Source organism: Lycorma delicatula, chromosome 8 (genome assembly GCF_047948215.1).
Source record: "Lycorma delicatula isolate Av1 chromosome 8, ASM4794821v1, whole genome shotgun sequence".
In the NCBI taxonomy this organism is placed as follows: domain Eukaryota; kingdom Metazoa; phylum Arthropoda; class Insecta; order Hemiptera; family Fulgoridae; genus Lycorma; species Lycorma delicatula.
Window position 1 is genome coordinate 14,274,420 of NC_134462.1, and position 14,894 is coordinate 14,289,313.

The 14,894-nt window shown below is 29.6% G+C and overlaps 1 protein-coding gene across 3 annotated transcripts in view; it reads right to left on the reverse strand.

Moving 5' to 3' along the window:
- Window positions 1-14,894, reverse strand: part of MEP-1 (zinc finger protein MEP-1) — a 195,546-nt gene that overhangs the window by 120,754 nt on the left and 59,898 nt on the right. For 2 of the 3 annotated variants that reach the window (XM_075373124.1, XM_075373125.1), the window contains exon 2: window positions 14,598-14,732. The exons of the other annotated variant lie outside the window; for it this stretch is intronic. The gene's annotated coding sequence lies outside the window, so the exon portion shown is untranslated. The remainder of the gene's footprint in view (window positions 1-14,597; window positions 14,733-14,894) is intronic. 3 annotated transcript variants of the gene reach the window in all.

The following is a 14,894-nucleotide window of genomic DNA, read 5'->3' on the forward strand; positions in this document are numbered from 1 at the left end:
AATTTGTCTTATTAACCACGTTACAGTACATTATCTAGATTATATCTGATAGTCCATCTATAATACGATTAGTTTATGTACCAACTGTTATAACGAAACTTTCAGACTGAAATAATTTTCACTGCATATAACAATAAAATTGAGATTATAGTGATATAATCACTACAGTCACTAGAAATATTGACTATTTTATCGACTGCTTTTGATGACAAATCGATTTTTTATATCTGTACCATCTTTCTGGCATCTCTGTGTACCCTAGATAGTCAAATGATCAACAACTGTGTAAATCCAGTCGATCAAACACGTTGAACGACTCTCATACTGCATTTAACCGCTGAAAATTTTAATTCAATAGACAAATAACTTATTTAATATCGAAAAGAGACAGCGAATACTAACTCTAAGGATTCATTTTAACAAAAAAATTTCAACTGATAAAAGTAAAATGTGAAATAACTAACAAAGTTTATTTTTTAATTTAAAACGGAGGATGAGAATTTTCGACTTTACTTTTAACATAACTTTTTTTTAAAAATTATTTACCGGATAAAGATGAATTTAAAAAAATCAATTAATGAGAATTAAAACAAATATACATAGAATTTTTTTTGACATTTCAAGCAGAGGGCGTTTACCCTAATAGAAAAAAGTTTATTTTTGTGATTTACTTGCTGAAGATATATTTTAGTAAAACATTTCAGATGGAAACAAATAAAAAAAAATTTTAAACATTTTTATAAGAAACTTTCCCTTTTTTTTATAAATATTTTGACTGAAGATTTTTCGAGGTAATAGTTCCTAATTATACTCGGAGGAATGAATGCTTAATAATTCAGATCGTTTAAAATATTGAAGAAAAAAATTTAATGCAAATACAACGTTGCACGGTTCAAATAATCGTTTATCAAACGTGTACATCTGAGGCCAAAACTACTTCTAAATAAGTTACATTTACAGGTTGTTAATATTAAATTCTTATGACTCATTACGTAAGATACTAATAATATTTATAACATTCTACATTTTTCTTACGTAAAAAAGCAAAAAATGATGATTCTATGAATGTACACTTTACTATACATAACTTTCCTTATAACGACAAATTTCCATCAGAAAATTGGAATCGATTTCTTTTTTCTATTTTTATCTGATTTTGATGCCAATTATATATTAATACAATGAAATAATTTTATTAACACAACCGGTAATAATTATAAAATACATAAAAACATGGATAATAAAAAGATGTTAACAAGTCAACCGTTTTTATATCCCCGGAGTTTCTTGTTCACCTCAATTTGAAATTGAAGTGTAAATCAATGTATGCAAATAGTATAATTTAGTTTTCAACTTATATAAAAACCAACTCGATCACTTCAAAGGTATTCTATATCAGAATATTAAGTAAATATCGCTAAACCAAGAAGCGCTTAAAATAGGCAGTGTACAACTCAGACCAAATGTACATACAGAAAGCTAGTACCAAATAGTCCGTACTACTAATACGCCACATTTATTATTTCCTTTCCATGAACTGCCTCGTAGATAAATTTATGTCAAACATCAGCTTAATTTTACATACGGAATACTTAAATTTTCAAATTACATAAGTTTAAAAATCATTATTAATAAGATTTAAAAAAAAAGTTGATAATTTTTCCTTTAGAAATAGTAATAATAAAAATAAAATAATAATAGTAATAATAATAAAACCAGGCAATATAGTCATTCAGCAGAAACATGTTACCAACATAAAAGGGAAAAAAATTTCCCTTAAAATTCCCTCAGTACTTGATGCACCGAGTTTTTAAGGGGGAGTTGGGCCTTCAAAACGACACGTCATGAAAAAAAAAACGAAAAGGCCAAGCACGACCTTGAAGGTTCAAGCAGCGAGTAGACGACGCGCGCGCACACGCACACGCCAGTAAACGCGAGCGCACCACTCGCGCGCTCGCACGCCGCACCCAGCGTTATTCGAACCAGGCGAAAGAGAGAACCCGTGTGCAAGCTACCACCCCCCTTTTACTGTAAAATGGTTTGACCCAATCCTTCTCTCTGCTTTACTATGTAGCACATTCGCGCATGCGCGCCAACGCGCACTCCTTTTTACATCTTTCTCCTCTTCCTTCTATTTCTCTAACGGTTTTTCTTCTTTCCCCTTCTATTCTTGTTCCGTCTTTTTTAATCTATCATCGCTAAATTAAATTCCTGCAAAAAAACAAGGATTTGCCTATATATATACACACATGCAGCAAATAAATAATTTATAAATGGATGTGTGCGTGTGTATGTGCGTGCGGGCGTTTGATGAATGTGCGTGCGAGTGCGCGCGCGCGCACCGATTCTAAACGCTTTCATGAAGCTAAAATGTGCGGTATAAGGCAGTGTAATATGTTACAAAATATATTAAAGCGGATGGACAAAATGAGGAAACGTATTTTGCAAGAACTTTAAATGAAGTGCAAATCTTTAGAAAGATTTTTAACCAGTAGACCTATAAGAATATTAATTACAAATTACGGTTTTAGAGAAAGACAGAAACAATGATTTCAAACAAACGCTCGTGAAAATAGATATCAACATCTTACAGATTTAACAAAACAAAATATCAATGAATTACAATTAAACAACTTAATCAGAATAATATGATCAAGAAAATAAATGTATTTATTTATTTGTGAGCGCTGATAAGGGTAATGCTGAAATAATTTAAAACAACATTTTTGAAAAATTGTAATGTTATTTACCTTTTTTTTGTACGGCAAAAGGCAGTAAACAAATGAGAAACATTTTTTAGGAAGCTGAAGAACAGAATATGAAAAAATGCTTAAAATAACGATAGGGTGAGTAAACTCAACAGTAATAAAGAAAAAACAAACAATGTACGAAAGATCTGTCAAATTTAATTCCAAAATAAGTCGGTTTAAATCATATAGTTATTTTCAGCACAAACAATTAATTACAATCTTCGTGTATTTAATTAATAAATAAGTCAATCTCCGTGGCAGAGTGGTAGCGTATCGGCCTTTCATCCGGAGGTTCCAATTCGAATCTCTATCACGAACCCAAACAAAAAAATAAATAATAAAAATAACCTTAACAAAAAAAAAAATTATACACGGCATATTTCACGCACTAAAAAGTTAATTTATCATTCATCTAGAAACTGTAAGAGGGCGTAAACCTGTTATTACTATGTTAAATAAACAGACAAATTTTTATACCAGTCAAATAAAAAATCGAAGGTTGAAAGCTAATTGTGGGCACATAACATTCTTTTAAAAAATTTCAATAATTTAATTTCTGGAAAAGAATTCGTATAATTTTGATAAAATTTAAATACATTTACTGATTATTCAAATAATAAATTTTGTATAAATTTTTAGTAACAAAAAAAATGTTCTAAATTAATGGAAAAAGTTTTCTTTTTTTTTTTTAGTTCCGTTACAAATTATTACGCAGCTATTTTAAAAATATTGATTCTAGAGACTCCATATTGAAGCAATGTCTTATTAAAAGAAAAAAAAATGCAATAAAGAAAATCAGCAAAACTGATTAAACAAGCTACTACACAAGTGTGTGTGCGTGTGTGAGAGAGAGAGAGAGAGAGAGAGAGAGAGAGAGAGAGAGAGAGAGAGAGAGTACTCAAGGAACTTCCATATCGTCAGACACTATTTTTACGTATATACGTATATATATATTTTTTTTTTCTTATAATTGAAAAATTATTTTTAGAAAGTTAAATCTTTTATGACCCCTACAATTAAAAGTATACAACGTTTTTATCTACAATTATTGACTGCACCTTAAAATAATCAAATCAAGTATTTATAAATATTATTTAAACTGATATACTCTAACAGTTGTAAGCGACCGATCTGTTCTAAAACCATAAAAAAGTCAAAACCATTTCCAAAGTATAAAAAATATCTGAAATATTCGGGTAATTAAGTCAAGATGGAAGTGAAGTGGTTTCCTGTTGACTTCTTCACCCAGAGAAATATATACTATTTACGTATCTGTATTCCAAATTCACAAATATTTTATTTTTGTTATTCAGTTTTATTTATCAAGCAGTTATTTAATTAAGTATAATAATTATCAATTACAAAACACAGTAAATATATGTATATGTATTAAATTAAACAGCAAAACATACATCACAACAATAAATGGGTTTTACTGTAATAAAAACAGAACACATAACATTAGAATTAATCTTCAATATTAAAAATATGTAATACTAATAGACTTAATGTTCACAATAAATCAAACACTACAGGTCAGATAATGTTAACTTCATAACAATAATTTAATTAAATTATACGATTTAACGAATTACTAACATTATTTTAACATCATACATTTATCATTATATAATGTATTCTGTAATAGACCACCTCCTAATAGTATTTTTATGAAAATAATCAATGTAATTCCTATTTAAAATATTATTATTCGTATAATTTATTATATACATTTTTTGAAGACACTAAAGAATATTCGAGCGATTTTGTCTTATATTGGGCCGTTTTAAAAAATTCTTTGAACGCAATAATTATACCTAGATCAGGCTCGGAATTAGAAAACGGTAATTTCTCACACAATAATAATATTAATTCCAAAGATTACATACAAAACACCGGAAAGATATCGAATCTAATCAAACAAACTTTCTACTCAGACATATGTCTTTACCTTTAACAAAGTTAAAAGTATACATGTTCTAACAACGTTTAGAATAGATATGTACAAAGGAAGCTAAATGATTCAGTTGAGAAGAGATAATTATTATTTAGAAAATACGCACGTTAAATCATTCTTCGTACCGGATTAAATCCTGAAATTAATGAAACATGATTTTTTTTAAATATTTGTTAATTTAGACCATTAAAAAAAATAAAAAAAAACAACCAGGCTCCCAAGTCATTCTAAACAGAGTTAATACCAATACGTTGAAATCTTTCTATCCCCAAATAAATCGCTTCGTCGATGAAATGAACAAGAGAAACTGATACATCGTTGTTAAGCCATTGATAAAAACAAATAAATAGTATAAAGCGTAATGGACCTAGGATGGACACCTGAGGAACACCATGTAATTCTTTTTACATTTAAAGAAAATTTAACACTTTTATAACTTTTATAATATGCTTACACTTCGAAAAATTTATGTACAGAAAGTCCCACAAAGAAACCAGAAACTTTCAGGACATGTTCTGGTGAAAATAATGAAAAAAATTCACATCAACATAGGCCTGGAAACGCGTTGTTTTCGAGTTACAGCTAGAGAAAGATTTCGCCCGGATTTCAGCTCTTCTAATAAAAAGGTCCTACTATAATCTTTGGGATCCAAATTAAGGAGTAAAGTTAATGGTTTATTATGTAATTTGAGCTAGGAAATAGGATAAAACAGGTCCCAGAACTGTAACTCCAGTGGTATATAAATGATCAGCAATTAAAAGTATACAACTTTTTTTATCTACGATTAGTGGAATATCAGTGGTATATAAGATACCCGATGCAAAACACAAAATTCGGTGTCGAAAAACACGCTTTGATTACATATGTAGTACAATAGTTTTGTTAAATGGCTAATAAATGCAGAAAATTTAGTAATAAAACGTGTAGAGAACTTAATTCTGAGAGAATTAATATAAATACAGCCAATAAAAAGTAATAAAAATTTTTTTAAATATTTTTTTATTGAAGCAAAACAGACGAAAATTGAACAGAAAATCGTATTATTCTTTCTGTATCTAATAAACATTATTCTTAATACAACAAAACAAAAAAATAAATTACACGAAACGACAAATGGTAACAGAACAACAAACTTCATTTACAGTAACTGTTTGAAATTCCCTTCTTCACAATGAACACAGCACTCTGCCCGACGTAAAATATTTCCGGTGGCTTTCCGTATCTTCTCAGGACAGTTTTGTATAAATTAAGCAGTATTTCGTATTTTAATTCTTCTTCAGTATTAACCTTTTTTTTATACTATCGTTTTCATATTGCCCCAAATGAAGTAGGGTTAAGTCAGGTGATAGTGGTGGCAAATCGATTAGGTCCCCCGCGTTCAACCCAGTTTATGAAATCAGCATTCAAGTGATTTATAGCAACTAAAGAAAAATGTGGCGTTGCACCATTGTGCTGGAAAATCATTTGCAATATAGTCTGCAAAGGTAACGGATGTTTTTTTTAGAATGATGGAACTTTTGAAAGATATACCTGTCATCTGTTTTGTCATTTCAGATTAGTGAACTCTGGCAAATGATTATGGAAAAACCAACCAATCAAATTACAACGCCGCAACAACGTTTATAAATTGTGAAAATATATTTCCAAAACCAATGTTCTGTTCACCAAACGTATAGAACACTTTGTAATTTATATGGTGCACATAATCCCCATCACAGCAACTTATTCGTCGAACTATTGATAAATTTCGAAAAAAGTTTACTCAATTCAATGAAAAACCAACAAGACAAAGATCTGTACGTACAGACGAAAATATTGGTACTGTCAGTGATAGTGTTGAAGAAGATCCGAATGTGTCTATTCGTTGCCGTTCTCAACCACTTGAACTTTGTCCATCCACTACATGGAAAATTTTACGTAAAGATCTTCATATTCATCCATACAAGATGCAATTGGTGCAAGAACTGAAACCGCAAGACCACAATAAGCGTCGTTTGTTTGGTGAATGATGCCTGAATCAATTGGAAACGGATCCACTTTTTTTTTATCGAAAAATTTTGTTTAATGACGAAGTTTATTTCTGGTTAAATGGTAATGTCAACAAGCACAATTACCATACATGGAGTAAGACCAATCCTCAGGAAATTTACAAGTCTCCACTGCATCCTGAAAAATGAATTGTAAGATGTGGATTACATGCTGGAGGCATCGTCGGTCCTTATTTCTTTAAAAATGAGGCCGGAGCCCATGTTACTGTCAATGGTGATCGTTACAGATGAATGATCAGGATTATTTGTTTCAAATTTGCATGACATCGACCTGCAACAGTTTTGGTTTCAACAGGATGGTGCCACACGTCATACTGCTACCGAAACAATCGATTTATTGAAACAACAATTTAGCGACAAAATTATTTCACGAAATGGTCCAGTGAATTTGCTTCCAAGACCGTGTGACCTAACACCATTGGATTATTTTCTTTGGGGATACGTAAAGTCTCTGGTTTATGCTGATAAACCAGCAACAACTGACGCTTTGAAAGCAAATATAACTTGTACTATTAACGAAATACGTCACCAATTACATGAAAAAGTGGTTCAAAATTGGACTGATCGAATCCGATTCATAAAAGCTAATCGTGGTGGACATATGTCGGAAATTATTTTAATATATTAAATGCCAGAAAGTTATCTTTCAGATAAAAACAAAATTGGCTTTAAACTTACCTTTTTACGTGTTTTATTTCAATTTTAAGTGTTATCACTCTAAAAAAAAAAAACACCCATTACATCTACCAAATGAGCCAGCAAATTATTTTTCAAGAATGAACGTATGCATCTCTCGTAAGGTTTTCATTTAAAACAAATTGGGTCAGAATTTTGTAATAAATTATTTCACACCAAACATTAATGTGAAATCTATGTAGGAAATAAGTTTCCACAGTACCTTGTGAATTGTCTCCTCTCCATAAATTACTATTTTTAGAATTGAAGACTCCGATTCTCGTAAAAGTAGCTTCATTAGTAAAATGAATTTACTTTATCAGCGTTTTATAGAAGCCAATGACGGAAGTGTAATCGCTGAGGGTAAACTTTTGGCCGCAAATTTTGATCCTTCTGAAGGCGGAAAGGATAAAGATTTTCTTTCCTTAGAATGCGCCACACTTTGTTTTTTGACCATCCAGTGCGACAAGAAATTTACCTAGTGCTAGTGCCTGGGCTACGCTGAATATGCTGAATCACACGAATTTCATCATTAACCCTACGATTTACCTGGTGTTCAAAAGAAAATGAAAACGTTGGAAATGACCTCTTCGTTCGTAAATGCTGATACATGGAAAAATGTTTATAAAGAATGATTATTAGCTACAGAAAGAATAATACGATTTTCTATGTTTTTCATCTGTTTTGCTTCAATAAAAGACCGATTTTATACGTTTATATTTACTTTTTATCGGCTGTTTTTACATTAATTTTCTCAGAATTCTCTCTACAAATTTTGATACTAAAGTTTCCGCATATATTAGTCAATTAACAAGGTTATTGTACTACAAACCTAAAACAAAACGTGTTTTTCGACACCGAACTTTGTGTTTTATGTCTGGTATCTTAAATACCACTGGAATTACAGATCTGGGACCTGTTTATCCTATTTCTCAGCTTAAATTACATACGAAACCACAACTTTACACCTTAATTTTTGTCCAAAAAATTATAGTTGGGCTTCATTTTATTAAAAGAGCTGAAATCCGGGTGAAATCTTCCTCTAGCTGTACCTCAAAAACAAAGCGTTTCCAGACCTACGTTTATATAAACTTATTTTATTATTTTCAGCAGCAGAACACGAAAATTTCTCTGTTTCATCGTGGGACACACTATGTATTATTATTAAAGATGATTTCAACCGTTTTAATACATTTCCCCTCATGCCATTCTACTGTAGCTACTCAAATTTCATTGAATAAAAAATATATTTTCTTCTCAATAATTCGATGTGTAATTATTTTTTCTAAAATAGTATAATGTTCAGTCCTACAATTATCACAATCTTGTGCATTACAGAGATTGGCTGAATAATAAAAATCTTTCACAGAAAGTAGCAATCTAGATTGGTGCCGCTGATACTTCAGATGTATTACATGCATCACAACCATAATAAAGATTGGGGAAGATAACATAAAAAATAAATCTACCACTTTTGTAAGAAATAACACATTTTTATTTTACAGTGATATCTGATAGTATTAAACGTATACAACACTCAGTATGCCAGCGGTAATATTCTAACGAGTAATAGAGAAAATAATGGCAGTTTGATGATTAAAAAGCCATTAAGCCCTCTACTCATAATTCCCTCTAATTATACGATGCATGTTTTTAAAGTAAGGTCCGTTTTGAATTTGCCGCCTATATACGCGGTGCAAACAGATGGCGCTTGCGTAACTCGGTTATTTTAATCAATAGTCAGCTGTTAGCAACAATAGCTTAGTTTTTTGTTATTAGTTTACATTCATCCAATTATAATAAATTCTACAATTCATGATTCCACTAAGTTTGAAGTAGAAAAAGTAAACAGATTTTCGTTCGTAAAAAACAATTCTAAGGCTGAAATTAATGGTTAAATTTATGACTTTACGGGCCGAATATTATAAGTAACGCTAAATTAAAACGGTAGAGCCGTTAATTTCGACAAAGACGAACGTACGAACGAACTTTCATGATGAATAACGTAGCGGCCGGGCGTAGTAATGACGGATGATTTAATTGAAAAACTTGACGAAAAAACCGGCGCTTTACGGTGTCAGCATCATCTTTGATGTTTCACAATCTTTCATTTATGAAGTTTTGATTGAACATAATCGGGATATAAATAATTGCGTGCCGAAGATTTTAACCGATATATATAAACAAAAACATCTGGCTGCAGCGGGTGAATTTTTGTGGCGTTGAGAAAATAAAGATGATTAATTGTTTGATCGTATTAGTGCCGGAGATGAAACCTAGATTTCTTAATCGAACGTCGAGATAAAGCAGCAGTCGATGCGATGGCGGTATTAATAACTACTAGTTCAAAATTGAAACGGGAACGTTCGGTAAAGAAGATTACGGCTACTATATTTTTGGACAGTCTTATTTGTCAAATTTAGTGATCGCGGAATTACTTTGAATGCCGATACGTATGGCGAAACGTTAAAAAATCTAACAGGAACTATAAAAAAAATAAACGGCGTGCGTATTCTTTTCACAGGTTTTGTTTTTGCATGACAATGCCCAGCCATACACGAAAAATCAAACAATGAGGCGACTGGAAAATCTTCAATCGTCTGGGTGCACGATTTAATACTATATATAGGATTACAATCCTAACTTAGTTCTCGGCTATTATTTTCTTTTTCTTCACTTTAAATATCGGCTTGCATCAAAAAGATTTGACAAAAACTTTCTTGATGAAGGTAATGGAAACGGTATGAAAAACATGTAGAAGTTGAAGGCAGCGATGTAGAAAATTAATAAATAAATGTAGTTTTTATAAGTAAGAAACAAAATTTGTTCATTTTTATCTGTTTTATTTTTATTTCAAAACAGACCTTATTTTAAAAATACATCTCGTAACTTGTTTATGAATTGTCATAGCTACGTCACTGGGAACTAAATTTGAGAATTTAGTCGTGCCTCGGCAGGGGAGTTGGTAAGTTGTAGGTTTAGTTGGTAGGGCGCAGGTTACATACGGACTTTAACAACGTCTTGCGGAACCTGTTAGCGAGCCCAACACTTTGTCCGTAAATGGGATTCCTCCCCTCACCAGAGAAAAAAAAAGCTGAGAAAATCGGTTTGTTAGATAACAAATAAGTCAACGTTTAGATTTGATATACGAACGCGCTAATTAAAACAATGAATTTATTTATTGATGAAGTATTAATTATACAAAGCAATATATATTTTGTAAAATTTTCACCAGCTTTAAAAAAAAAAAAAACAGGTTTTCTGCTTCAACCATTAATTTTTAAATGTAATTTTAATATATGTTTACCAGATTGACTGATTTTGACGATTTTTTTTTAAATTTTGTAAATGAAGTTTCCATAATGGTCTCGTATTGAATCTTCCCAAGTAACTTAAGTGAAATAATCTTATGCAAAAAATTACGTTGTCTTGTAAAAGATTTGAAAGTATATTTATTTTTATAACCCAACGTTGAAAACCCATAATTAGCAATGATAATAAAATAGGAATTTAATTTTATTGATAGATTTTATAAATATTAATAAATATTTTCTCTGTGCGTAATGATGTACATTCACCGTGGTGTAGAAAAGAATGAAAGTGGCGCTTGTACGCTTCAATATCGTCTACGAGTACATTTCAGTGGTTTGGACATATATTATATTATGCGAACATATGTTCGGTTAAGTGAAATAGGTAATGGGAAACCATTTTACTTGCCAAAAGTCCTAGTAAGTCTGAGATGATTATTATTCTTATACGACTTTTAAGTCATTTTTTACATTTATTTCGCGTACAACTGTTATGGTTACTGGATTTAACATAAATAAAATGATTTGATATCATTCGGTTAATAAAATAATCATTTTAGAATAATTATATTCAAAAGAAAATTATTTAGAGAATGCCAGAGAGAATTTAAGCTTAAACTCGATTGCAATCATTACATCATTTCTCTTTTCTTACTAAACCAAAACGCAAGATTCTTTTACTATCAGGTTTCTTCCGAACGGGGTTTTTCAAACGAGGAGCGTTTTTTTTTTATACACTGATATATATTTTAAATAAAATTTGTATTTAAAAGAAATTAAACTGTCATCAAAACAAGTAGTGTCTTCAGGGGGTGGGGGATTTGAGAATTAATTCTCTCAAAAATTTTGCAAACAAACATTTTATATTAAGCTCATTACATGTGTGGATTCTTATCTTACCATTTTTCAACAATCTTGTCCCCAAATTCTCCCCTTCCCAAAAAGTCTATAAAACGGGTATATTTTAATTTATTGCGTGTTTTTTAACCGAATTTTATTAAATATATTACTAGCCACAACAGTAGTGCGAGCAATCCCAAAAAATACTTTGAGGACAAAATTAGGGGTGGGAGAGCAAACCAAAGTTTAAAAATATAGATTTTTTGAAATTTTCAATACTTTTTTGGGTTAATTTAAAATTTTAATATTATTAATAATTACTACTAATGTTACTTTTAATAATATTAAAAGTTTAAATAATAATAGATTTTTAATAATAATATTACAATAAAATTTCATCATAATTCACCCCCTCCACCAAAAAATAAATCTTAGGTAACTTTTTATTAGTTGTCCATTTTTTAATGGAATATTTTTAGTTATTTCCATTTATCATGTTAAAGGTAGAAAAATAAATAAAAAATTCTCATGAAAGTTGATTTTGGAGGTGAAAGAACAGAAAAAATAAAAAAATGCCCATTTTTGAATTAATTTTTTTTATTTTGTTTCTTTAAACGTATATAACGATAATTTTACAATAAAACTTCATCTTAAGTTACCCCTACACCAATCAAGAAATATTAGGTAACGTTTTTAATCTATAATTATTTTTCCCACTGTATAAAAACAAATAACCAATGCTAGGAAAGTATTTCAACTTTATTGTCAAATCTTTATCACGATTATTTTATACGATACTTTATTTTCTTCTTTTTTTTTTGGTTGGTCATTAATTCACCAAATAAGTTCGAAGCTTTCAGTGGAGAGATGGAATGGACATTTTTATAGAGCATGAAAAAATTCCATGTCTGACCGGGATTCGAATTCAGGACCTTCCGGATGAAAAGCTGATATGTCACCATTCCATCACGGATATCGGTGAAATAACATTAATAATAAAAAAAATATAAATAAGTAAATAGAATTAATAATAAATATAATAAAAATCTTATGAACAAATTTTGGATTAAATTTTTATAAAGTAAATCGTTCTTGAGATATCAAAAATTTAATAGTAAATTTTATTTTACCAATGACTTAATTTGGACGAGACGTACTTTTTCAAAAAGAACGCTATCTATGAGATCTAAATCAATATATATATATATATATATATATATATATATATATATATATATATGTGTGTGTGTGTGTGTGTGTGTGTGTGTGTGTGTGTGTGTGTGTGGTGAGTGATTCATAATCACCAGTAAAAACTACATAAGACGATTGACATTCTTACGGTGTAAGGTGACACTAAGAAAAGAGGTTTTGAAATTCTTAGTTTAAAGAGTTAAAACGGAGTAACAATGAAATTTACTATTTTTAGAATTTCTCAGTAACAAATAAAGATATAAACTAGATTTTTCGGGTGAGTAATCTTCACGTGAATATCTAAAAACCAATTTTTAGATTTTTTGAAATTCTGAGTTTAAAGGTTAAAAAATGGATTTTTGATTTTATTTTAAACTCTAGTATTTTTTTTTTAATTCCTGTATAACAAATGAAATCATCAGCTTCATTTTTTTTTTTTTTTTTTTGTAACATCATTACATACTTCGGTGTATGTAATGCTGGTGTAAATATCTAAAAAATAATTTTTACATTTTTAAATTCCAAGTTTAAAGAGTTAAAAAAAAAATTTGAATTTTTTTTAAACCCGGTTATTTGTTTTTAATTTCTCGGTAAAAATGAATACATCAACTTGATTTTTGGTGTATGTAATCTTCATGTAATATCTAAAACCTTATTTTCAGATTTTTTGAAATTCGACTAGGTAAAAAAACTTGATTACAAATTTTCCACATTTCCGACTGTAGTAAACGCCTCGATTTGGTCTTGCAGATATTCTTCAGATAAATATCTAAAAACCACTTTGTGATTTTTGAATTAAAATTTTTTTAAGAGTGCGAGGGGAGGTGTACGGCATAGTAATTCAACCAACACAGCCATAGCTACTGATAATAAATGTGCATAGCGTCAGGCTGCACCTGACTCCGATTACTTGACTAAAAGACATAAAAAAACCTGACCTATATATATTTATATATAAAGTTACATATGTAAATAATAATGATTTACCAATTTTGCAACTAACGGACCGTTTTATTTTCATTTTGTAATATACTTAACTAAAAGAGCATTTGTTTCAAACGATTTATCTATATCAATTTAGATTATCTAGATTTGCTTCTTTTCCAATCTTTATACGGGATTACATATGAACAGCGTAATCTGTTTTAAGAAAATTAAGTACGGATAGTGTTTACCTAAACATAGCAATTTACACGATTCAAATCTTAAATGTTTATTCAAATGAAATATTCACCAGTTGGCCGCCTAATCCTAAAAAATACATTTTTAGTTTATTTTCGACCACGATTCACTTAAAAAAAAGAGAAGGAAATGTGCAAAAAAATTAACTTGTTCCCTCTTTTGGTAAACTATTTTTAATTTTACATTTCAAAGTAAACTTTTTAAAATTAAAAAAAAAGGCGTTCCTTTCCTCTAACTCAGAAGGATATTTCTTATACTTTACCCACTGTCCATGAAGTTTAGTAAAAAATTTCAAGCAACAAGAATTGGTTTAAAACCAATAAAATTTTAAACAATTCTTATTTGAAATTTATGTACATATAAAAACGCAAAAAAAAACCAAAATAATTAGTCTTATTATCCAATAAACTAGTGACAGTAATGTAACAGAATCACATAATTAATACAGCAATATAATTAGACCTGAATCCAGAAACGACAAAAAAGAAAAACCTTTTTTAAAATTATGATTCCTTTATAAGAATAAGATAAGTAGGATGAAGATAAAATGATAAATAAAAATTAAGATAAAATGAATAAGACCAAACACCATAAAAAAAAGTAGGTTAGATACTTAGGAGATATTAAAATTAAAAAAAATTACCTGTGCTTTGAGTAAATAAAATTTTGAGATCCCGGACGTTATGAGCCCTGTAACTCCTTGCCAACTAGACCGATTGAGATCAAATTAAATAACAATGCCGCACAACAGAAAAAAATTCAACCAGGTCAGACTATCCTGTAAACAAAGATTTTGTTGTGTTTTAATTATTCTTTATATTTCGATTTTTTATAAAGTCGGCGTCAAATTAAAAATAAATAGAGCCTAATAAATAATTAATATATATATATATATATATATATATATATGTATAAAACATAATTATAAAACTGAAATTTT